General features: G+C 44.0%; 1 protein-coding gene across 1 annotated transcript in view; it reads right to left on the reverse strand.

Annotated features, from left to right (window-relative positions):
- The window catches only part of LOC112248996 (palladin-like), a 102,343-nt gene extending 83,435 nt beyond the window's left edge, over window positions 1-18,908 (reverse strand). The window contains 1 exon segment of the mRNA XM_042320136.1: window positions 18,731-18,908. The gene's annotated coding sequence lies outside the window, so the exon portion shown is untranslated.
- Window positions 18,909-23,976: the final 5,068 nt, after the last annotated feature.

Here is a 23,976-nt window from a genome sequence, read left to right on the forward strand (position 1 = left end):
CCTGAGCACAGCCAAACACCTCACGAATCTGTGTTACATTGGTTTTGGGATCATTGAGATCTTTTGTAAATACAATTGGACCAACGTCACTTGTGTGCGAGTTTATTTGTGGCTACTGTGCATACTGTGGCATTTCTACATTAAGTTATGAGTCCCATTTGATTTACTTCTCTCAACACCATGTCCACTGTGCAGCGTAAAGAGACAAAGTCGTTTCAGACCTTTTCTCAAATATATGCTTTATACCCACACCTCTACCCTCTGGGCATGTCTGAGAGAGTGTTTCCATACCTGCTTAAACTCAGCCTTGGGGCAATGACAAAACACAGAGTTACGGGAAACAGCCCCCCCCCACCCCAGACGTCTGAGGTTCTGCCTGGGCTGGAGTGTGGCCTGGTGAAACCTGCCTGGCTCGGTACCCCCTCACAGGGCTTCACTCACTCTGGCTTTGTTCCCCTCTCTGGGTCCCAGGAGGCATGAGACAGTCTAGTCTACCACACTAAACAGGCAAGAGACAGCCGACCACACTACAGAGGCGGTCTCATCTCTGTTTACTGAGCCAACGATCAAACCAACCACTACTGACACCACCCAACTACTTCAAACACAGCCAATGACCCCCATAACCATCTTGCTCTTTCTTCTCCATGCTTCTTCTCCATGCTCATGCCCTCCTATAAAATGAGAGCACATGCTTCTGCACAGTTAACCCGAGCAGTGAGTGGGAGGAGGAGCAGCAGGAGGACGAGCAGGAATTCAGAAGATTGCAGGAAGCACAGCTGTTCCGTTCCGCTGGTCGCAGACCTCGGGACATTCCAGCCCTCTTGGCGCGTTATATGAAATGCTATGCATTCCGCTGTTTGGCTTATTATACTTTACATTATACACTCCACCCTGCTATTAATCTACCAGCCCAGATAACCAGACAGACAGATGTCACTTCATCCCCTATGATTTACACTTGATGGTGTGGGTGTGAGAGACGCTGAGAGGAGAGAGGGATGGAGAAAGTGGAAGACAGGGCTGGGTAGAAGGAGAGTATGAACGAGTGGCGTGCCAGGCAGGCTCAGACAGAAACAATGGTGTACACAACACTGTCATTATCAAAACGGGATCGCACATTCGCAAGTCATTAGCACCACTGACAGCTGGATGAGCCAAAGGGGTTTAGTCATCATATTCCGACAACTGGGACTGAGATTAACAAAAGGGTTATTCCCCATCATGTGTCTTAGCATGGCTAGCAAGGCTAGTCATAACACATCCTATAAGTGGGACCACTGAACTGCTGCTACTGCCACAGCTCTTAACCTCTCACTACAATAGACTTGGGAGTTGGGTCTCTTCCTTATCGCTCGATGAAGGGAAATGAGGGAAAGTTGGCAAGCTACAGCCTATCGTGTTGTGTGTTAAATGACAGGAAACCGAGCAGGGCTCAGAGATTGGGTGAAGGGCTGTTTAAGACATGCAGCCTCTAGCAGGAAGGCAGGGGGACCTCTTATCCAGCAGCAGCAGCAGCATGTCATCCACACAGGCAGCTGGAGGCCAAGAGTCAGCCACGCTCCAAACATCCACGGCTATCTCCACTGTACTGATAAAACAGACTGTGACCCACACACCAAGCCTTTGCACAGTGCTCTTTGACCCCAGAACATGGGTTTGCTGCTTGACATGTTTTATAGTGCTCAGTAATATCAAAGGCTTTGGTTGAGGCACAGAGACAGTTACAGGGTAATAGTTCACTGAGCTGACAGCAGCAGGCAAATGAAAGTCTTGAATGTTTGAGCAATGCAATATGTCTGAGTGTTTGGGGATAAATGTTTTACATTATGACAAGAGGGAAGAAAAAAGGCCATAACATGGTTGGTTCAAATCCACCTTCTGGGAATTTGCTCTGAATGATAAATCCTGGGGATTTGTGTTTTTTCGTTCTCAGAACTCAAACTGTTTCTGTTGAGTGCCCATCTCCCTAGGGTAATCACAGTGACTCGTAGTCTCCTTCAGATTCTCAGATGCTGTCAGTTTGAAATATCCCCCACTGCAGGAACCACACTGCAGGAACCACACTGCAGGAACCACGCTGCAGTGATCACTTCATCTGTAGCAGAATCATTTGGACATTTGGTGGAACACCAAATTAAACACATATTGTACAGAAAACAGCATATTACGAGTCATTACATCCTTATGTTAATGTATTTACAGAGCTGTGTGTGGTAGCTGTGATGCTGAGTGATAAGGAGGGTGTGTGTGTGTATACAAAACATAGTGAACAGAGACCAGTAAACCAGCAGGGGAAGTGTGTTTTCCATGATCCAGACAGTCTTAGTCCAGGCCCCAAGCAGATAAAATCAACTTGTTACGGTACTGCACAAACTGAACTGTGTACTAAATACCCAAAACAAATAAAACTGGCAATCAGAGTATTCAGCAGTTGTCAGATTGAGGCTTGTTAATAATTTTCCATTGTGGTTGTGGTACAGCTCTGTCCTGCCAGCCACTCCTCCAGCTCTAAATCTCAGTCAAACAGTGTAACACGCGATACAGCATGTGTCATACAAACTCCCTGTGTTTTATAGGCGTGAAGGAGCATGGCTTTGGATGGATTACTGTACATTCACTAGGGTCCAGTTTGGTAGAAATGCAAAAGCTAGCCATAAAGAGGGAGAACGAGTAAAGTAGGGCAGCCAGGAGCTCAAGTTGAACCTAGCAGGCAGCCAGTTGCAGAGTATACGTTACCCACTCCCGACGAGCACCACAATAAAACCACATATTAATCAAACCCTAATGACCTGCTATTACGTGTAATTACTGAGTAAACTCACTTAGAGACAGGCTCCTTTTTTAATCCCCACTCCATTTAGCTCTGTTTAGCCAGGCACTGTGGAATGTGCTGAACACGACTCACTGTTCCTTCTCACTGGTCTCACTGTTCCCTCTCACTGGTCTCACTGTTCCCTCTTACTGTTCTCACTGTTCCCTCTCACTGGTTTCACTGTTCCCTCTTACTGTTCTCACTGTTCCCTCTCACTGGTCTCACTGTTCCCTCTCACTGGTCTCACTGTTCCCTCTCACTGGTCTCACTGTTCCCTCTCACTGGTTTCACTGTTCCCTCTCACTGGTTTCACTGTTCCCTCTCACTGGTTTCACTGTTCCCTCTTACTGTTCTCACTGGTCTCACTGTTCCCTCTCACTGGTCTCACTGTTCCCTCTCACTGGTTTCACTGTTCCCTCTCACTGGTTTCACTGTTCCCTCTTACTGTTCTCACTGTTCCCTCTCACTGGTCTCACTGTTCCCTCTCACTGGTCTCACTGTTCCCTCTCACTGGTTTTACTGTTCCCTCTCACTGGTTTCACTGTTCCCTCTTACTGTTCTCACTGTTCCCTCTTACTGTTCTCACTGTTCCCTTTCACTTGTCTCACTGTTCCCTCTTACTGTTCTCACTGGTCTCACTGTTCCCTCTTACTGGTCTCACTGTTCCCTCTCACTGGTCTCACTGTTCCCTCTCACTGGTCTCACTGTTCCCTCTCACTGGTCTCACTGTTCCCTCTTACTGTTCTCACTGTTGCCTCTCACTGGTCTCACTGTTCCCTCTCACTGGTCTCACTGTTCCCTCTCACTGGTCTCACTGTTCCCTCTCACTGGTCTCACTGTTCCCTCTCACTGGTCTCACTGTTCCCTCTCACTGGTCTCACTGTTCACTCTTACTGTTCTCACTGTTCCCTCTCACTTGTCTCACTGTTCCCTCGTACAGTTCTCACTGTTCCCTCTCACTTGTCTCACTGTTCCCTTGTACAGTTCTCACTGTTCCCTCTCACTTGTCTCACTGTTCCCTCTCACTGGTCTCACTGTTCACTCTTACTGTTCTCACTGTTCCCTCTCACTTGTCTCACTGTTCCCTCGTACAGTTCTCACTGTTCCCTCTCACTTGTCTCACTGTTCCCTCGTACAGTTCTCACTGTTCCCTCTCACTGGTCTCACTGGTCCCTCTCACTGGTTTCACTGTTCCCTCTTACTGTTCTCACTGTTCCCTCTTACTGTTCTCACTGTTCCCTTTCACTTGTCTCACTGTTCCCTCTTACTGTTCTCACTGGTCTCACTGTTCCCTCTCACTGGTCTCACTGTTCCCTCTCACTTGTCTCACTGTTCCCTTGTACAGTTCTCACTGTTCCCTCTCACTTGTCTCACTGTTCCCTCTCACTGGTCTTACTGTTCCCTCTCACTGGTCTCACTGTTCACTCTTACTGTTCTCACTGTTCCCTCTCACTGGTCTCACTGTTCCCTCTCACTGGTCTCACTGTTCACTCTTACTGTTCTCACTGTTCCCTCACACTTGTCTCACTGTTCCCTCGTACAGTTCTCACTGTTCCCTCTCACTTGTCTCACTGTTCCCTCGTACAGTTCTCACTGTTCCCTCTTACTATTCTCACTGTTCCCTCTTACTGTTCTCACTGTTCCCTCTTACTGTTCTCACTGTTCCCTCTTACTGTTCTCACTGTTCTCACTGTTTCCTCTTACTGTTCTCACTGTTGCCTCTTACTGTTCTCACTGTTCCCTCTCACTGTTTCCTCTTACTGTTCTCACTGTTTCCTCTTACTGTTCTCACTGTTCCCTCTTACTGTTCTCACTGTTCTCACTGTTCCCTCTTACTGTTTTCACTGTTCCCTCTTACTGCTCTCACTGTTCCCTCTTACTGCTCTCACTGTTCCCTCTTACTGTTGCCTCTTACTGTTCTCACTGTTCCCTCTTACTGCTCTTACTGTTCCCTCTTACTGTTCTCACTGTTCCCTCTTACTGTTCTCACTGTTCCCTCTTACTGCGCTCACTGTTCTCACTGTTCCCTCTTACTGTTCTCACTGTTCCCTCTTGCTGTTCTCACTGTTCCCTCTCACTGTTCTCACTGTTCCCTCTTACTGTTTTCACTGTTCCCTCTTACTGTTCTCACTGTTCCCTCTTACTGTTCTCACTGTTCCCTCTTACTGTTCTCACTGTTCCCTCTTACTGTTTTCACTGTTCCCTCTTACTGCTCTCACTGTTCTCACTGTTCCCTCTCACTGTTCTCACTGTTCCCTCTTACTGTTTTCACTGTTCCCTCTTACTGTTCTCACAGTTCCCTCTTAATGTTCTCACTGTTCCCTCTTACTGTTCTCACTGTTCCCTCTTACTGTTCTCACTGTTCCCTCTTACTGTTCTCACTGTTCCCTCTTACTGTTCTCACTGTTCCCTCTTACTGCTCTCACTGTTCTCACTGTTCCCTCTTACTGTTCTCACTGTTCCCTCTTGCTGTTCTCACTGTTCCCTCTCACTGTTCTCACTGTTCCCTCTTACTGTTCTCACTGTTCCCTCTTACTGTTCTCACTGTTCCCTCGTACAGTTCTCACTGTTCCCTCTCACTTGTCTCACTGTTCCCTCTCACTGGTCTCACTGTTCACTCTTACTGTTCTCACTGTTCCCTCTCACTTGTCTCACTGTTCCCTCGTACAGTTCTCACTGTTCCCTCTCACTTGTCTCACTGTTCCCTCGTACAGTTCTCACTGTTCCCTCTCACTGGTCTCACTGGTCCCTCTCACTGGTTTCACTGTTCCCTCTTACTGTTCTCACTGTTCCCTCTTACTGTTCTCACTGTTCCCTTTCACTTGTCTCACTGTTCCCTCTTACTGTTCTCACTGGTCTCACTGTTCCCTCTCACTGGTCTCACTGTTCCCTCTCACTGGTCTCACTGTTCCCTCTCACTGGTCTCACTGTTCCCTCTTACTGTTCTCACTGTTGCCTCTCACTGGTCTCACTGTTCCCTCTCACTGGTCTCACTGTTCCCTCTCACTGGTCTCACTGTTCCCTCTCACTGGTCTCACTGTTCCCTCTCACTGGTCTCACTGTTCCCTCTCACTGGTCTCACTGTTCACTCTTACTGTTCTCACTGTTCCCTCTCACTGGTCTCACTGTTCCCTCTCACTGGTCTCACTGTTCACTCTTACTGTTCTCACTGTTCCCTCTCACTTGTCTCACTGTTCCCTCGTACAGTTCTCACTGTTCCCTCTCACTTGTCTCACTGTTCCCTTGTACAGTTCTCACTGTTCCCTCTCACTTGTCTCACTGTTCCCTCTCACTGGTCTCACTGTTCCCTCTCACTGGTCTCACTGTTCCCTCTCACTGGTCTCACTGTTCCCTCTCACTGGTCTTACTGTTCCCTCTCACTGGTCTCACTGTTCACTCTTACTGTTCTCACTGTTCCCTCTCACTGGTCTCACTGTTCCCTCTCACTGGTCTCACTGTTCACTCTTACTGTTCTCACTGTTCCCTCACACTTGTCTCACTGTTCCCTCGTACAGTTCTCACTGTTCCCTCTCACTTGTCTCACTGTTCCCTCGTACAGTTCTCACTGTTCCCTCTTACTATTCTCACTGTTCCCTCTTACTGTTCTCACTGTTCCCTCTTACTGTTCTCACTGTTCCCTCTTACTGTTCTCACTGTTCTCACTGTTTCCTCTTACTGTTCTCACTGTTGCCTCTTACTGTTCTCACTGTTCCCTCTCACTGTTTCCTCTTACTGTTCTCACTGTTTCCTCTTACTGTTCTCACTGTTCCCTCTTACTGTTCTCACTGTTCTCACTGTTCCCTCTTACTGTTTTCACTGTTCCCTCTTACTGCTCTCACTGTTCCCTCTTACTGCTCTCACTGTTCCCTCTTACTGTTGCCTCTTACTGTTCTCACTGTTCCCTCTTACTGCTCTTACTGTTCCCTCTTACTGTTCTCACTGTTCCCTCTTACTGTTCTCACTGTTCCCTCTTACTGCGCTCACTGTTCTCACTGTTCCCTCTTACTGTTCTCACTGTTCCCTCTTGCTGTTCTCACTGTTCCCTCTCACTGTTCTCACTGTTCCCTCTTACTGTTTTCACTGTTCTCTCTTACTGTTCTCACTGTTCCCTCTTAATGTTCTCACTGTTCCCTCTTACTGTTCTCACTGTTCCCTCTTACTGTTTTCACTGTTCCCTCTTACTGCTCTCACTGTTCTCACTGTTCCCTCTCACTGTTCTCACTGTTCCCTCTTACTGTTTTCACTGTTCCCTCTTACTGTTCTCACAGTTCCCTCTTAATGTTCTCACTGTTCCCTCTTACTGTTCTCACTGTTCCCTCTTACTGTTCTCACTGTTCCCTCTTACTGTTCTCACTGTTCCCTCTTACTGTTCTCACTGTTCCCTCTTACTGCTCTCACTGTTCTCACTGTTCCCTCTTACTGTTCTCACTGTTCCCTCTTGCTGTTCTCACTGTTCCCTCTCACTGTTCTCACTGTTCCCTCTTACTGTTCTCACTGTTCCCTCTTACTGTTCTCACTGTTCCCTCTTACTGTTCTCACTGTTCCCTCTTACTGTTCCCTATTACTGTTCTTACTGTTCCCTCTTACTGTTCTCACTGTTGCCTCTTACTGTTTTCACTGTTCCCTCTTACTGTTCTCACTGTTCCCTCTTACTGTTTTCACTGTTCCCTCTTACTGTTCTCACTGTTTCCTCTTACTGTTCTCACTGTTGCCTCTTACTGTTTTCACTGTTGCCTCTTACTGTTCTCACTGTTCCCTCTCACTGTTTCCTCTTACTGTTCTCACTGTTTCCTCTTAATGTTCTCACTGTTCCCTCTTACTGTTCTCACTGTTCTCACTGTTCCCTCTTACTGTTTTCACTGTTCCCTCTTACTGTTCTCACTGTTCCCTCTTACTGCTCTCACTGTTCCCTCTTACTGTTGCCTCTTACTGTTCTCACTGTTCCCTCTTACTGCTCTCACTGTTCCCTCTTACTGTTGCCTCTTACTGTTCTCACTGTTCCCTCTTACTGCTCTTACTGTTCCCTCTTAGTGTTCTCACTGTTCCCTCTTACTGTTTTCACTGTTCCCTCTTACTGTTCTCACTGTTCCCTCTTACTGTTCTCACTGTTCCCTCTTACTGTTCTCACTGTTCCCTCTTACTGTTCTCACTGTTCCCTCTTACTGTTCTCACTGTTCCCTCTTACTGTTTTCACTGTTCCCTCTTACTGCTCTCACTGTTCTCACTGTTCCCTCTTACTGTTCTCACTGTTCCCTCTTGCTGTTCTCACTGTTCCCTCTCACTGTTCTCACTGTTCCCTCTTACTGTTTTCACTGTTCCCTCTTACTGTTCTCACTGTTCCCTCTTACTGTTCTAACTGTTCCCTCTTACTGTTCTCACTGTTCCATCTTACTGTTCTCACTGTTCCCTCTTACTGTTTTCACTGTTCCCTCTTACTGCTCTCACTGTTCTCACTGTTCCCTCTTACTGCTCTCACTGTTCCCTCTTAGTGTTGCCTCTTACTGTTCTCACTGTTCCCTCTTACTGCTCTTACTGTTCCCTTTTACTGTTCTCACTGTTCCCTCTTACTGTTTTCACTGTTCCCTCTTGCTGTTCTCACTGTTCCCTCTCACTGTTCTCACTGTTCCCTCTTACTGTTTTCACTGTTCCCTCTTACTGTTCTCACTGTTCCCTCTTACTGTTATCACTGTTCCCTCTTACTGTTCTCACTGTTCCCTCTTACTGTTCTCACTGTTCCCTCTTACTGTTCTCACTGTTCCCTCTTACTGTTTTCACTGTTCCCTCTTACTGCTCTCACTGTTCTCACTGTTCCCTCTTACTGTTCTCACTGTTCCCTCTTACTGCTCTCACTGTTCCCTCTTACTGTTGCCTCTTACTGTTCTCACTGTTCCCTCTTACTGCTCTCACTGTTGCCTCTTACTGTTCTCACTGTTTCCTCTTACTGTTCTCAATGTTCCCTCTTACTGTTCTCAATGTTCCCTTTTACTGTTCTCACTGTTCCCTCTCACTGTTTCCTCTTACTGTTCTCACTGTTTCCTCTTAATGTTCTCACTGTTCCCTCTTACTGTTGCCTCTTACTGTTCTCACTGTTCTCACTGTTCCCTCTTACTGTTTTCACTGTTCCCTCTTACTGTTCTCACTGTTCCCTCTTACTGCTCTCACTGTTCCCTCTTACTGTTGCCTCTTACTGTTCTCACTGTTCCCTCTTACTGCTCTTACTGTTCTCACTGTTCCCTCTTACTGTTCTCACAGTTCCCTCTTACTGCGCTCACTGTTCTCACTGTTCCCTCTTACTGTTCTCACTGTTCCCTCTTGCTGTTCTCACTGTTCCCTCTCACTCTTCTCACTGTTCCCTCTTACTGTTTTCGCTGTTCCCTCTTACTGTTCTCACTGTTCCCTCTTACTGTTCTCACTGTTCCCTCTTACTGTTCTCACTGTTCCCTCTTACTGTTTTCACTGTTCCCTCTTACTGCTCTCACTGTTCTCACTGTTCCCTCTCACTGTTCTCACTGTTCCCTCTTACTGTTTTCACTGTTACCTCTTACTGTTCTCACAGTTCCCTCTTAATGTTCTCACTGTTCCCTCTTACTGTTCTCACTGTTCCCTCCTACTGTTCCCTCTTACTGTTCTCACTGTTCCCTCCTACTGTTCCCTATTACTGTTCTTACTGTTTTCACTGTTCCCTCTTACTGTTCTCACTGTTCCCTCTTACTGTTTTCACTGTTCCCTCTTACTGCTCTCACTGTTCCCTCTTACTGTTTTCACTGTTCCCTCTTACTGCTCTCACTGTTCCCTCTTACTGTTCTCACTGTTCCCTCTTACTGTTCTCACTGTTCCCTCTTACTGTTCTCACTGTTCCCTCTTACTGTTTTCACTGTTCCCTCTTACTGTTCTTACTGTTCCCTCTTACTGTTCTCACTGTTCCCTCTTACTGTTCTCACTGTTCCCTCTTACTGTTCTCACTGTTCCCTCTTACTGCTCTCACTGTTCCCTCTTACTGTTCTCACTGTTCCCTCTTACTGTTCTCACTGTTTCCTCTTACTGTTCTCAATGTTCCCTCTTACTGTTCTCAATGTTCCCTTTTACTGTTCTCACTGTTGCCTCTTACTGTTCCCTCTTACTGTTCTCACTGTTGCCTCTTACTGTTTCCTCTTACTGTTCTCACTGTTCCCTCTTACTGTGCTCACTGTTGCCTCTTACTGTTTCCTCTTACTGTTCTCACTGTTCCCTCTTACTGTTCTCAATGTTCCCTTTTACTGTTCTCACTGTTACTTTTTTAAAAATTGAACTTTTATTTAACTAGGCAAGTCAATTAAGATCACATTTTTTATTTACAATGATGTCCTAGCAAAAGTCCCCTGCGGGGGGCACAAAAAACATAGGTCCAGACACACACCACGACAAGAGAGACACAACAACACTATAGAACGAGAGACCTAGGACAACACAACTGTTCTCACTGTTCCCGATGGAGCAGCACTAGGCTGGGCTGGCTGGTCCAGATGTGGCCTAGCAGCGGTGGGTAATGCAACCCTCAGACAGAGAACAGGAGGAAGTGGGCCTTCAGTAGGTCCAGGATGTAGGTGTGGGTGTGAGAGCAGGACGCAGCCACGGTGCATTAATGACCTTGAACGATCTGAATGATAGCCATTCAATAAGAATTTCTTAAATTCCACACCCTTCACCTTCACCACCCTCTTCCTCTTACACACCCTGTACAATAACATTATGAAACACACACACACACACACACACACACACACACACACACACACACACACAATGGCCGGGTGTGTTTCTAGGAGCAACTACCTGAGTGTTTTAGCCATGGCCTCTCCTTTCCTCTCCCACCCCTAGGCACCAAGCCAGAGGACATCCAGACATCCCCCCAACCCTCCCCAAGCACACATTGACTAGACCCTCATTAGAGCCTCGACTACAACCCTCCATCCGTCAGAACAGCTGCTCCTACCAGCTTTACAAAGAAATCTGAGGTGAGCAAAGTTCTGTACAGTATCCAACAGAGTATTCCTCAGAGGGAGTGGGGAGTAGGGGAGCTGCTTATTGTGAATGTCGCTCATTGAGGCATGATAGAAATGTAGCGATCTTAAAATCTGGCTATTTGGTCCTTTGAATATGTGGGTCGTTCCACAAAATAAGTTCCTTTTGCATCCCTTTGATATATTAAGTAGAAATTGGGCACCAATATTTAATTTTAAAATCCAGCTATATTAAGACAACTGAAGTACCACATTTCTGCATTTGGACATTTCCCTCTGTGCACCCTCTGCAACTTCTAGGAAGAGTATAACCCACTAACCCCGACATATAACCATCATTGTACAGCCCTAGTTATTATGTTGCTTTAACATTTCTGAAGATTACTTATTTTATGTCCCTCATTTTAAGGTCAACTCTGTTACGTGCACTGAACTCTCGTTTTAATATGGTGAAAATATACCTTCATTTAAATAAAAAAATTATCTAAGTAAACATTGAACATCTAATAGTCAAATTATAGTGTAAAAGCAGGTGAGCTTCCCTTCCCCCTGTCACAAAGGGATTTATGGCTGATTTAAGATAATAATCAACCCTGTTACGGTCAACCCTGTTACGGTTAACCCTGATAATAGACACTTACTATAGTCCTTTTTTATTTAACCTCTTGAGATGGGAAAACATGTTTTTTTTAATGAAGTTGAACATGTGCTCTTTATTGGACCAAGTTACAATTCTCAAAAGGCACCGAATTGGTGGAACGACCCATCTGTTGCACCATAAATCAGTGCCAACACACAGGCTGATCCGCCCAAAATGCCAAAATGACAAGACAGAACATGAACATAGCATTGTAAAGGGTGAGACAAAACCATGTACTTTAGCCCTGGCCCTCTCTGGTGCGTGCCTAGGTCCACAGTCACCTCATCCGATCCTGTTGTTATTTGCTGCTGTTGATGGAAAGATTTACAGAGTGCAGCTCAGTTTCACCGCAAGCCCCAATAGAGAAAAGGAAAGAGCAGACCGAGAGAAAGACAGAGGGAGAGAAAGAGAAAGAGAGAGGGTGTGAGAGAGATTCCATCAGGACAGAGGCACATTAGATTAGATAGGTTAGATGCCAGCACACATACCCACCCCCCAAAAGTGTATATGAGGATAGAGTATACACGTACAGTATGTAAGGTATAAATACATCACTGTCTCTTACAAGCTGACCAGACTGGACACGCCGCGTGCATGAGCATTGCAAAATACATTTACACATACATGTTATTCAATCATTGCACCCAAGCTGCCCGTTGAGCGTCTGCGTGGCCAGGCGCTAAAATAGAAATTGGTTCTATTTGTGACGCTTAACGCGCTGCAAGTCCATCCTCTCACATCTTCTCATTGGTTTTTAGGAGCATATACCCACGTGGGTGATTGAAAGATGAACTTAGGTCCACACTCCAGTCAGTTGTAGTAATGCTATGAAGTTGTTTGCCAACCTTCATATAAAGTCCTAGGAAGAAAAGCCATATAAAGTCCAAGAAGAAAAAGAAGCCTGAAGGAAGGAGTAGAAATTATGAGAAACAAATTCGGTTTACCGTTTTATCTGTGGATTAATTGTCAGAGTTGAGGACCTTGTGCATTTCAGTTAAATAACAACCCAATGTTTATATCCCAGGACAAATTAGCTAGCAACAGCAAGCTAGCTAGCTAAATTGCCATAAATGTTTAATGCTTTTTGACTTGGCCCCAAATTAATATAATTGGTTCAGAGTTTGTTCTGATATTTCAACCTGCGTGTCCTGATCGCTTCTGATGTGGGTGAACAAAATGAATGTGCGCGCTATGGCGGACGCAATCGCGTGTCCGGTTTGGTCAGCATGTTAGTCATCTCTCCCTCTAATGCTCAATCTCTCCTGTACTTAAAAAAAAAAAATATATATATATATATATATATATATATATATATATATATATATTTTCACCTTTATTTAACCAGGTAGGCTAGTTGAGAACAAGTTCTCATTTGCAACTGCGACCTGGCCAAGATAAAGCATAGCAATTCGACACATACAACAACACAGAGTTACACATGGAATAAACAAAACATAGTCAATAATACAGTAGAACAAAAGAAAACAAAAAGTCTATATACAGTGAGTGCAAATGAGGTAAGATATGGGAGTTAAGACAATAAATAGGCCATGGTGGCGAAGTAATTGCAATATAGCAATTAAACACTGGAATGGTAGATGTGCAGAAGATGAATGTGCAAGTAGAGATACTGGGGTGCAAAGGAGCAAGATAAATAAATAAATACTGTATGGGGATGAGGTAGGTAGATAGATGGGCTATGTACAGGTGCAGTGATCTGTGAGCTGCTCTGACAGCTGGTGCTTAAAGCTAGTGAGGGAGATATGAGTCTCCAGCTTCAGAGATTTTTGCAGTTTGTTCCAGTCATTGGCAGCAGAGAACTGGAAGGAAAGACGACCAAAGGAGGAATTGGCTTTGGGGATGACCAGTGAGATATACCTGCTGGAGCGCGTGCTACGAGTGGGTGCTGCTATGTTGACCACTGAGCTGAGATAAGGCGGGGCTTTACCTAGCAGAGACTTGTAGATAACCTGTAGCCAGTGGGTTTGGCAACGCGTATGAAGCGAGGGCCAACCAACGAGAGCGTACAGGTCGCAATGGTGGGTAGTGTATGGGGCTTTGGTGACAAAACGGATGGCACTGTGATAGACTGCATCCAGTTTGTTGAGTAGAGTGTTGGAGACTATTTTATAGATGACATCACCGAATTCGAGGATCGGTAGGATGGTCAGTTTTATGAGGGTATGTTTGGCAGCATGGGGGAAGGATGCTTTGTTGCGATATAGGAAGCCAATTCTAGACTTAATTTTGGATTGGAGATGCTTAATGTGAGTCTGGAAGGAGAGTTTACAGTCTAACCAGACACCTAGGTATTTGTAGTTGTCCACGTATTCTAAGTCAGAGCCGTCCAGAGTAGTGATGCTGGACAGGTGAGCAGGTGTGGGCAGTGATCGGTTGAATAGCATGCATTAGTTTTCCCTGCGTTTAAGAGCAGTTGGAGGCCATGCAAGGAGAGTTGTGTGGCATTGAAGCTCGTCTGGAGGGTTGTTAACACAGTATCCAAAGAGAGGCCAGAAGTATACAGAATGGTGTCGTCTGCATAGAGGTGTACCAGAGAATCACCAGCAACATCATTGATGTATACAGAGAAGAGAGTCGGCCTGAGAATTGAACCCTGTGGCACCCCCATAGAGACAGCCAGAGGTCCGGACAACAGGCCCTCCGATTTGACACACTGAACTCTATCAGAGAAGTAGTTGGTAAACCAGGCAAGGCATTTGAGAAACCAAGGCTGTCGAGTCTGCCAATAAGAATGTGGTGATTGACAGAGTCGAAAGCCTTGGCCAGGTCGATGAAAACGGCTGCACAGTAATGTCTCTTATCGATGGCGGTTATGATGTCGTTTAGGACCTTGACCGTGGCTGAGGTGCACCCATGACCAGCTCTGAATCCAGATTGCATAGCGGAGAAGGTACGGTGGGATTAGAAATGGTCAGTAATCTGTTTGTTAACTTGGCTTTCGAAGACCTTAGAAAGACGGGGTAGATAGATGTAGGTCTGTAGCAGTTTGGGTCTAGAGTGTCACCCCCTTTGAAGAGGGGGATGACCGCGGCAGCTTTCCAATCTTTGGGAATCTCGGACGATACGAAAGAGAGGTTGAACAGGCTAGTAATAGGAGTTGCAACAATTTCGGCAGATCATTTTAGAAAGAGTGGGACCAGCTTGTCTAGCCCGGCTGACTTGTAGGGGTCCAGATTTTGCAGCTCTTTCAGAACATCAGCTATCTGGATTTTGGTAAAGGAGAAATGGTGCGGGCTTTGGCGGGTTGCTGTGGAGGGTGCCGGGCAGTTGACCAGGGTAGGGGTAGCCAGGTGGAAAGCATGGCCAGCCGTAGAGAAATGCTTATTGAAATTCTCAATTATAGTGGATTTATCGGTGGTGACAGTGTTTCCTAGCCTCAGAGCAGTGGGCAGCTGGGAGGAGGTGCTCTTATTTTCCATGGACTTTACAGTGTCCCAGAACTTTTTTGAGTTAGTACTACAGGATGCAAATTTCTGTTTGAAAAAGCTAGCCTTTGCTTTCCTAACTGCCTATGTATATTTGTTCATAACTTCCCTGAAAAGTTGCATATCACGGGGGCTATTCGATGCTAATGCAGAACGCCACAGGATGTTTTTGTGCTGGTCAAGGGCAGACAGGTCTGGAGTGAACCAAGGACTATATCTATTCCTAGTTCTACATTTTTTGAATGGGGCATGCTTATTTAAGATGGTGAGGAAGGCACTTTTAAAGAATAGCCAGGCATCATCTACTGACGGTTTGAGGTCAACGTCATTCCAGGATACCCCGGCCAGGTCAATTAGAAAGGCCTGCTCGCAGAAGTGTTTTAAGGAGCGTTTGACAGTGATGAGTGGAGGCCGTTTGACCGCTGATCCATTACGGATGCAGGCAATGAGGCAGTGATCGCTGAGATCTTGATTGAAAACAGCAGAGGTGTATTTGGAGGGTGAGTTAGTTAGGATGACATCTATGAGGGTGCCCATGTTTACGGATTTGGAGTTGTACCTGGTAGGTTCATTGATAATTTGTGTGAGATTGAGGGCATCAAGCTTGGATTGTAGGATGGCCGGGGTGTTAAGCATGTCCCAGTTTAGGTCACCTAGTAGCACGAGCTCAGAAGATAGATGGGGGAAAATCAATTCACATATGGTATCGAGGGCACAGCTGGGGCAGAGGGAGGTCTATAGCAAGCGGCAACAGTGAGAGACTTGTACTGTACTGACCACAGGAATCAAGCAAAGTGCAACTGGACTGAAGCAGCACTTAAGTCTTTATTGATCATTACAAACTGCATCATAAAGTTGAAATAAAATGGTTCTCCAGTGAATTTTTGTCAAAAAATGTTTTTTTTATATAAAAACTATTCAATAATGCCCTTGGGAGAGTTTCAAAGACAAGCAGAGACCACAGTCTGTACAAGTACAAGCTCTAGAGCCAGATAGTTTTTTGTTTGTGTCAGTGTCATGCAAACTCTCCAAACACACAAATGCATCCACACTCCCAGACCCACCCACACTCACAGACATAAGAAAACTCTTTCACTAATGCACACACACCAAATGAGGAGCAGTATCAATCTCCTCACTTAACACATAAATGGTCACCCGACCGTGAAATGTCATGCAAACTCTTTAAGAACTTGTGCAGACATCTCTGTGAATCGATCTAAAAGCACGATGACACATGAAGGCTTTGGAAGATTGTGTACGCATAAGGCCGGGTCTCATCACTTTATGGGGAAATAATCTCTCCCTATTGCAGCTCCCTACGCACCCAACAACATAACGCACTTATTTCATCAATACATTTCTTGGCAAATGACACAGGCATCATTATTACATGTGGATTATACTCAGAATCATAACAAGTTAATCTGAAAATGGATTTGAAAAAAAGGGCAAATGGTTTACAGACTAATCTTGACCATATGTGTATGATCTGGGCACGGCACTGGCAGAAGTGCTGACAGCAGCACAGAAAACCCTGTTTAAGATCCTATTTCTCTGTCTGCTTTCTCTCTCTGGGGGAGGAATAATGTCACCAGGAAATATGGAAAGTCTTAGTTGGCATCAGATATTGTGAAGCTCGGGTTACACTAGGCCATCTGACGAATCAATGTTTATGTTCATGCCACAGTCCCTCCAGGTGTGTGTTTGTGTGTGTGTGTGTGTGTGTGTGTGTGTGTGTGTGTGTGTGTGTGTGTGTGTGTGTGTGTGTGTGTGTGTGTGTGTGTGTGTGTGTGTGTGTGTGTGTGTGTGTGTGCGCGTGTGTGTGTGCACATGTGTGTTGTATGATTTTGGCTGTACACAAACCCCTCTAAACTAAATTTGTGGAAAGTGCAATTTGATGCTTGAGTAGCCATTTATATCAGGCAGGGTTAGGGGTAATGGGCCAGGGTTCAGGGCGACTATTCTGAACAGAGGGCAGTTGGAGTAGATCGAGAGAGAGAGAGCGAAGCTCCACGGAGACAGTGAAAGATGCATGTGCAGCAGTTGAGCTGTAAGTGATTAATATTTATGCACACACACACACACACACGAATGCACGCACGCACACAAACTCACATACACACACAAACCCCCCCCCACATACACACATTCACACACACAGACACACTATCACAGCTTATTATGAAATAGACACAAAATTCATATAGTTGAAATTCTTGACAGTTTCTTTTGTATTTCATGGTTTTCTTCACAACACATTTTGTGTGTATTTCACAATTTTCATTGTTCATAATGCATTTGTGTACATTACACAAATTCCAATTAGTTGTTTCTAACGTTAGCTAAGTTAGCGAGGTGGTTAATGTTAGCTAAGGTAGCTAGGTAGCTAACGTTAGCTAGGCTAGGGGTTAGGGGTTAAGGCTAGGTTTAGGGGTTAGGTAACATGCTAGCTAAGTAGTTAAAAGTAGTTAAAAGGTAGTAAGTAGTTGCAAAGTTGCTAATTAGCTAAAGTTGTCCATGATGTGATTTGAACACGCAATGTTTGGGTTGCTAGACGGTCGCATTATACATTACCCATCCCATCCTCCCTCCTATCGTTTCTGTCTTAAGTAACCTACTGTCTTTATCTGTAATTGAAATGCACTGTAGGGAAGAGTGGGATACGTTTATCCATTTTTACATTCAGCATCACTCCGTCAAGGGAAATATAGTATTCTTTCTAACAAATATATATATATACATATATTTCAGGACGTTGTGTATCCCTGGACATAATCAGAAATCATGTAAACATTACAGTTCTGAAAACATAGCTTGTCCAAAAAAGTTACCTACGGGCATGTAGTAAGTTAAGCCGCCTACAAATGTCTGTACTGAATTAAATATTACCACTACCTATCCACTATCTTTTAACAAAGGCTTAACACCTAACAAACACTTTGTACTTTTGACATAGACCAGGCCCTGTTGTTACCTCATATCCCAACGATATTGCCTTGCATTACGCCTGAGAAGAAAACATTTGAATTTGCTCAACTTACCCCTTTGGCTCAACTTACCCCTTTGGCTCAACTTACCCCACATTCCTCTATACAAAATCGTGTACTGCATACAAAAAAAAAAATCCAATAAGCAATTCTTGTCTATTTCACAATAATCTGTGATGCTGGGTTGCACACGCACACACACACACACGTTATCCTTACCCTACAGAGTAAAGTTCCACCTTACATATTTCATGGGTGTCTGTTATCATATTGAATAAGTGCAAGACGAATCAATAAATATTTACAGTAGATATCAGCCATGCTCAAATCAGCGTTCCCAAATAAACTACGACATCAAAATAAGATGACACAGTCCAATGGAAAAACACGGACTATCAAGAGCCTCACAAGGGTAGGAAAACAGTGTGAGAGGCAAGGGGTACCCTGAGGTGATGAAATACAAACAGGCTTAGCTTTTTTGTTAATGAATGACCCAGCACTGAACAAAATCATGTTCAGCATCAAAACCCCAGTAAAACCTTCCATCAAATACCACAAATGTACAGCATGTAATCAAATACGTCATTATAATTTCTCCACCAGAACCACAACTTTACTTGATATGACTAATAATGTATTGCCCTGAAATATTCTGAGAAATTCATTAATTCCAGACCCAAATTAATTGCCAATATTTGAATAACAACCACACAAGCAGATGAGTTGATAAAATAACAGATTCACCAAACAATGACATGAACAAGTAAGTCAACTTAAAACTAAGAAATTAAAGTAGGCTACATTAACAACAACAGGGTTCAAAGTTCAGAGTTTCTTACCTGTGCTGATGTGCTGCCAAAGTTATTGAATATAAGAATGATGTCACCTATAATTTCCTTTATCTTAAAGTGAAGTAATTGAAGATTTAAATAAAGTCACAACTTCTGAGACAGTGACTATCACTAAGCCACTGTCAAAAACACTGACACACACACACACACACACACACTCTGCCACTGAGTAACACTGAAACACACACAGAGGGCACAGAGAGAGCAAAGTGGGAGGGAGCAGCGGAAAGTGGAGAGAGACAGAAGGAGAGAGAGACAGTCCGATTTTTAAAAGCAACCAAGATTGTTGTGAGACGTGAGTCGGACTCTGATCTCTTGGCATGACTTCAGTTGAACTCTCCTTCAATCTCTGTGTCTCGCTTCCCCCCCCGCTTGCTGTCAGTATCAGTAAATAACACATCGATCCCATTTTGGAGTCCACTGTGGCTGGACCAGGAACCCATGGAGGAAGGGGGAAAGAGAGGTGCTGACATCCTGTCCAGAGTCCCCTAGGCTGAGACACACTGGGGGTTAAACCCCCCAACTCTACTCCATCCCAATTACTCTGTCTGGGTCAATAACATGGAAACGCAAGAGACTAAATTAAGATGGTCCTGGTACTGTACTGTACATCCTGATAAAAATCATATCCAGGTGGGTTGAAACACCAGTGGCAGTAGTATTTGTATGTTTCAGATGCCATTCTGCCTGTGGGGCCAAATGTTATCCTAGCAGCTTCATTGTCACGTTTTTTCCCCATACTGAAACAAAGCTGTGCTATGCAGTCTGCATTCTGTCAGTTTAGCAGGCTGGGTCACAGTCTACTGGTCATCTTAAAGTCCAACAATACTCCTCAGTTCTTGGTCTGACACAGAGCCAGATGACTTTAAGGGAAAAAAGGCCTTAGGGGCTTAATTCTGTGGGTGGTATAATGATGAGAAATTAAAAATAACAGTGCTTTGTGACATAATTTTATCTTGCATGCCAAATTGAAATAGGCCACTTTGGCCTGGTCTAAAATAGCTTAGTTAGGACGGTATGGAAATAGATCCACTTAGAGTGGGCAGCACCTGACAGTATGGGACAGATGGCTGTAAACCCTGCCTGATCATGCTCTGCAAAAAGAGCATACACTCCCCTAAGACTGACTGCAGACCTCACACGCCAAACGCTTACTGTACAGTTTACATACAGTAGAGCTAGAAATGTGAATAAAGTGATTGACTTTTCTCTAGTGCAGTGGGGCAAGGCCTGACACAGGGGCTAACATTAAATGAAGCATGAAAGGGTGTAGTTTTTCACCCAGTGAAATACTCAGTATGGGGTTCAGGTTTTGGGATTTATAACATTGGGTGAACTGCCCGGTGATATTTTGGTCTGTGGGTGTCAGTGGAGGCTCTGCCACTGGGAAGCAGCAGCAGATGGAATTATTTGTGGTAGTTGTTGCTAGGAGGGGTTCATACCAGAGACAGTGTGTGTGTGTGTGTGTGTGTGTGTGTGTGTGTGTGTGTGTGTGTGTGTGTGTGTGTGTGTGTGTGTGTGTGTGTGTGTGTGTGTGTGTGTGTGTGTGTGTGTGTGTGTGTGTGTGTGTGTGTGTGTGTACAGGCCGACGAAGATGAATACACAAACCGATGATGGGCTGGGTCATGCTGCTCTCTCACAGTTTGTTAATTCTAGCTACCCAATAAAAGGGGTTGGTTTCATAGCCATTCCATTGGAGCTACACTACTGTGAAAAAGACATGAAAAGAACTATGTGTGTATCCTCCGGCTTTAGTAACCATAAAACACAGGTTAATGAGACGATGAGTTTTACTGATTCAAGATGTTCACATTACTAATACCAGGCTGGCCAACAGTAGGTTAACTTCAGGCCTGCTGTTGCTGAGTGCTCTCTGGTCTGTATAAAAGCTGGCCTGCCCCCTCTGTATTCATTAGGGCTATAACACAGTGTTCAGGGAGGCTTGGTTCAGGAAGAGAGATAGTTTGGATCTGGAAGAGACGGTTCTGGCTGAGAGCTCCAAGATGTTAGTCAACTGACAGAGCATGAAGGGCCTCCTCCCTATTAGCTCTCATTTCCATATGGAGCACACACACTTACAGTACAGTATCCACACTGTCCAACCCAAGCATTATAACATTACACACCCACTTAATATGGAAACTCCCATTAACAACCACATACATTCGTGCTTACAAGTACGCAAAACCCACTTACACGGAGTAGACTATTTCACTATTTAAAAAGGGCCATGTCAAGGTCACATGACATCATACAAAAAATGGCTACAGTACATGTCAACATTTCCATGACAACCTTTACATTCCCAAAGCAAAATAAGAATAGGACCACTCATGAAGTTCACTTGGATAGGAGCATAAATTACAACATGAAAAACAACAAAACAGACATCTATGAGAACTCGTTTAAACATTTTCAAACCTCTAAACTCTTATGAGTTCAACATGGAGAGGAAAAGATGCCGGGTTTTCCGCTGAGGGGAAACAAACAACGGGTTGTCTTAAAAATGCTTGAAATCAGCATTTCAAATGGAGAGAGATTGATAAAACATCCTTTCTGTATGTTTTCATCTGCCAGGCCAGAGAGGGATAAGAGAGAGGGACAGTTCATAACAGGCTTTCAGACCATGAGATAGACTTCATCTTAAATACGGTTTCTGCAATAGCAGCAACATAATTTCCAACCTGGTCTCAGGGCATTTTGTATTATTCTGTACGTAAATCCAGGACATCCGTTTAGTATGATGTTTATTAATGTTTATTTATTAATTTGTGGATGACCATCACCCATTTTGTATGACGTGATGAATTACAATTTGTATTATATGTTACGAATTGGCAAAACGTACAATGCAAAAAAGTGTTTTTTCCCTTTCTGATTTTCTCTATTTTTGCATATTTAGACATTAAATGTTAGCAGATCTTCAACCAAAACCTAAAATTAGATAAAGGGAACCTGAGTTTACAAATAACAAAAAAAAAAACACTTACTTTATTGATTTAATTAACAAAGTTATGCAACACCCAATTCCCCTGTGTGAAAAAGTCATTTCCCCCTTATACTCAATAACTGGTTGTGGCACCTTTAGTTGCAATGAATGCAGCTAACATGACATTCGCAGGTTTTTAAGCATGCACTGCTCGTTTCAAGTCCTGCCACAACACCTAAATTGGGATTAGGTCTGAACTTTGACTAGGCCATTCCAAAACTTCAAATGTGTTGCTTTTTAGACATTTTCTTATAGACTTGATTGTGTTTTTGATAATTATCTCGCTGCATGTCCCGCCTGAGCTTCAGCTTCAGCGCACAGACTGATGATCTGTCAATCTCCTATAGAATTCTCTGATACAGAGCAGAATTCATGGTTCCTTCTATTAAGGCAAGTCATCCAGGTCCTGAGGCACAAAGCATTCCCAAACCATCACACTACCACCACCATGTTTGACCTCTGGTATGAGGTTCTTCCTGTGGAATGCAGTGTTTGGTTTTTGGAAGGCACAATAGGACCTATGTCGTCCGTGGAAGAGTGGGCCCAAATTCCTCCACAGCAACATGTGAGACTGATCAACAACTACAGGAAGCGTTTGGTTGGAGTCATTGCAACTAAAGGTGGCACAACCAGTTATTGAGTGTAAAGGGGAAATTACTTTTTCACACAGGGGCATTGGGTGTTGCATAACTTTGTTTATGAAATACCTGAAATAAGTGTGTAATTGTTGTGTTATTTCTTCACTCAGGTTCCTTTCACCAAATATGTCGTTGAAGTTCTAACATTCAGTATAAAAAATATTAAAAAATCAGTTTGGGGACCTATACTTTTTCACAGCATTGTATGTTATGAATTTGCAAAATGTATGATATGAATTCTAGCTAGGTGGCTAACATTAGCTAGCTGGCTAACATTAGCTAGGCTAGGAGTTGGGTTGGGTGGGGTGGATGCCCACCCATCCACCCCAGCCAACCCAACCAGCCACCCTACTTATCGTTTTTGCCTGTCTTATGTAACCATACATCTGTCTTATGTAACCATACCAAACGTAACATATCATTGACTATGTTACATCTAGTCTATGAGACCAGGCTGTAATCTCTGCTGAAATATGTACATGGACCACAGCAACAAAGAGTATTCTAAGCATCCACAGCTGATCCATGACCAGGTCACATGCTTTAGAACTATCCTTAGACCAATGACTGTGACCCCTGACCTCTGTCTGCTGTTATTCCTTTCAATGTCTTTTCCTCCAACCCCATAAGATTTTTCCGGCTCAATGAAACATCTCATTTGACTACTGCCTGTTAGAGAAGAGTGGGGTAGTCTTTTAACAAGGAGGAAGTCACAGACACTTAGGGCCATCTGAAGCCAATGACAGCAAAAACCTCCCCAAACACACTGTCGTGTCTTTGGCTATGCCAGATTAAGTGATATGACACGCTATTCTATAAAATAATTTCTCTGCAATTAATATTACCTGATTGAGCTAATCATGTAAATGTAATTAACTAGAGAGTCGGGACACCACGAAATAATGTTATCTTCCGAATAAACTCTTAAAGACCTAGTAATATTTTACATCAATAGCAGTCAATATTAATTCAGTCTCATCTGAAAGTTGTAAATTCTTGGTTATCTTCACGAACCCTGGCACACAAGTTGAATCAGCAATACAAAATTGGGTTTACTTATGTCACGTTCTGACCTTAGTTCTTTTGTTATGTCTTTGTTTTAGTATGGTCAGGGCGTGAGTTGGGGTGGGTGATTATATTTTCTGTTTTGTGTCTGTACCAGACAGAACTGTTTCGGTTTCATTTCGTTCTCGTTGTTGTTTTATTCTTTAGTGTTCTAAGTTATAATAAATATCATGAACGTTAACCACGCCGCGCATTGGTCCTCCGATCCTTATTACTACTCCTCCTCGTCAGACAACCATTACAAATTATTTATTTACTAAATACCTAACTAATCACACAGAATTACACATACACATAATTAATCATAACTTGATTACAAATTATGTCATAAAGGAAAACGTCCCTGGCGGGCGGAACAGATATGACAGCTTGTTACACAAAGGAAAAGGGGCTGGGTTTGAGTGAAAGAGTGGGAAGACTGAGGAACAAAGAGCGAAGCTGTGCTATCGTAAATACAGTATCTTATGCATTCTAAATTACCGCCCATTTGGAAAAGGAAAATGCAATAAATTTTTACTCTGAGCTGCGCTTCAGTAGGTTGG

This window comes from Oncorhynchus tshawytscha, linkage group LG01, assembly GCF_018296145.1.
Source record: "Oncorhynchus tshawytscha isolate Ot180627B linkage group LG01, Otsh_v2.0, whole genome shotgun sequence".
In the NCBI taxonomy this organism is placed as follows: domain Eukaryota; kingdom Metazoa; phylum Chordata; class Actinopteri; order Salmoniformes; family Salmonidae; genus Oncorhynchus; species Oncorhynchus tshawytscha.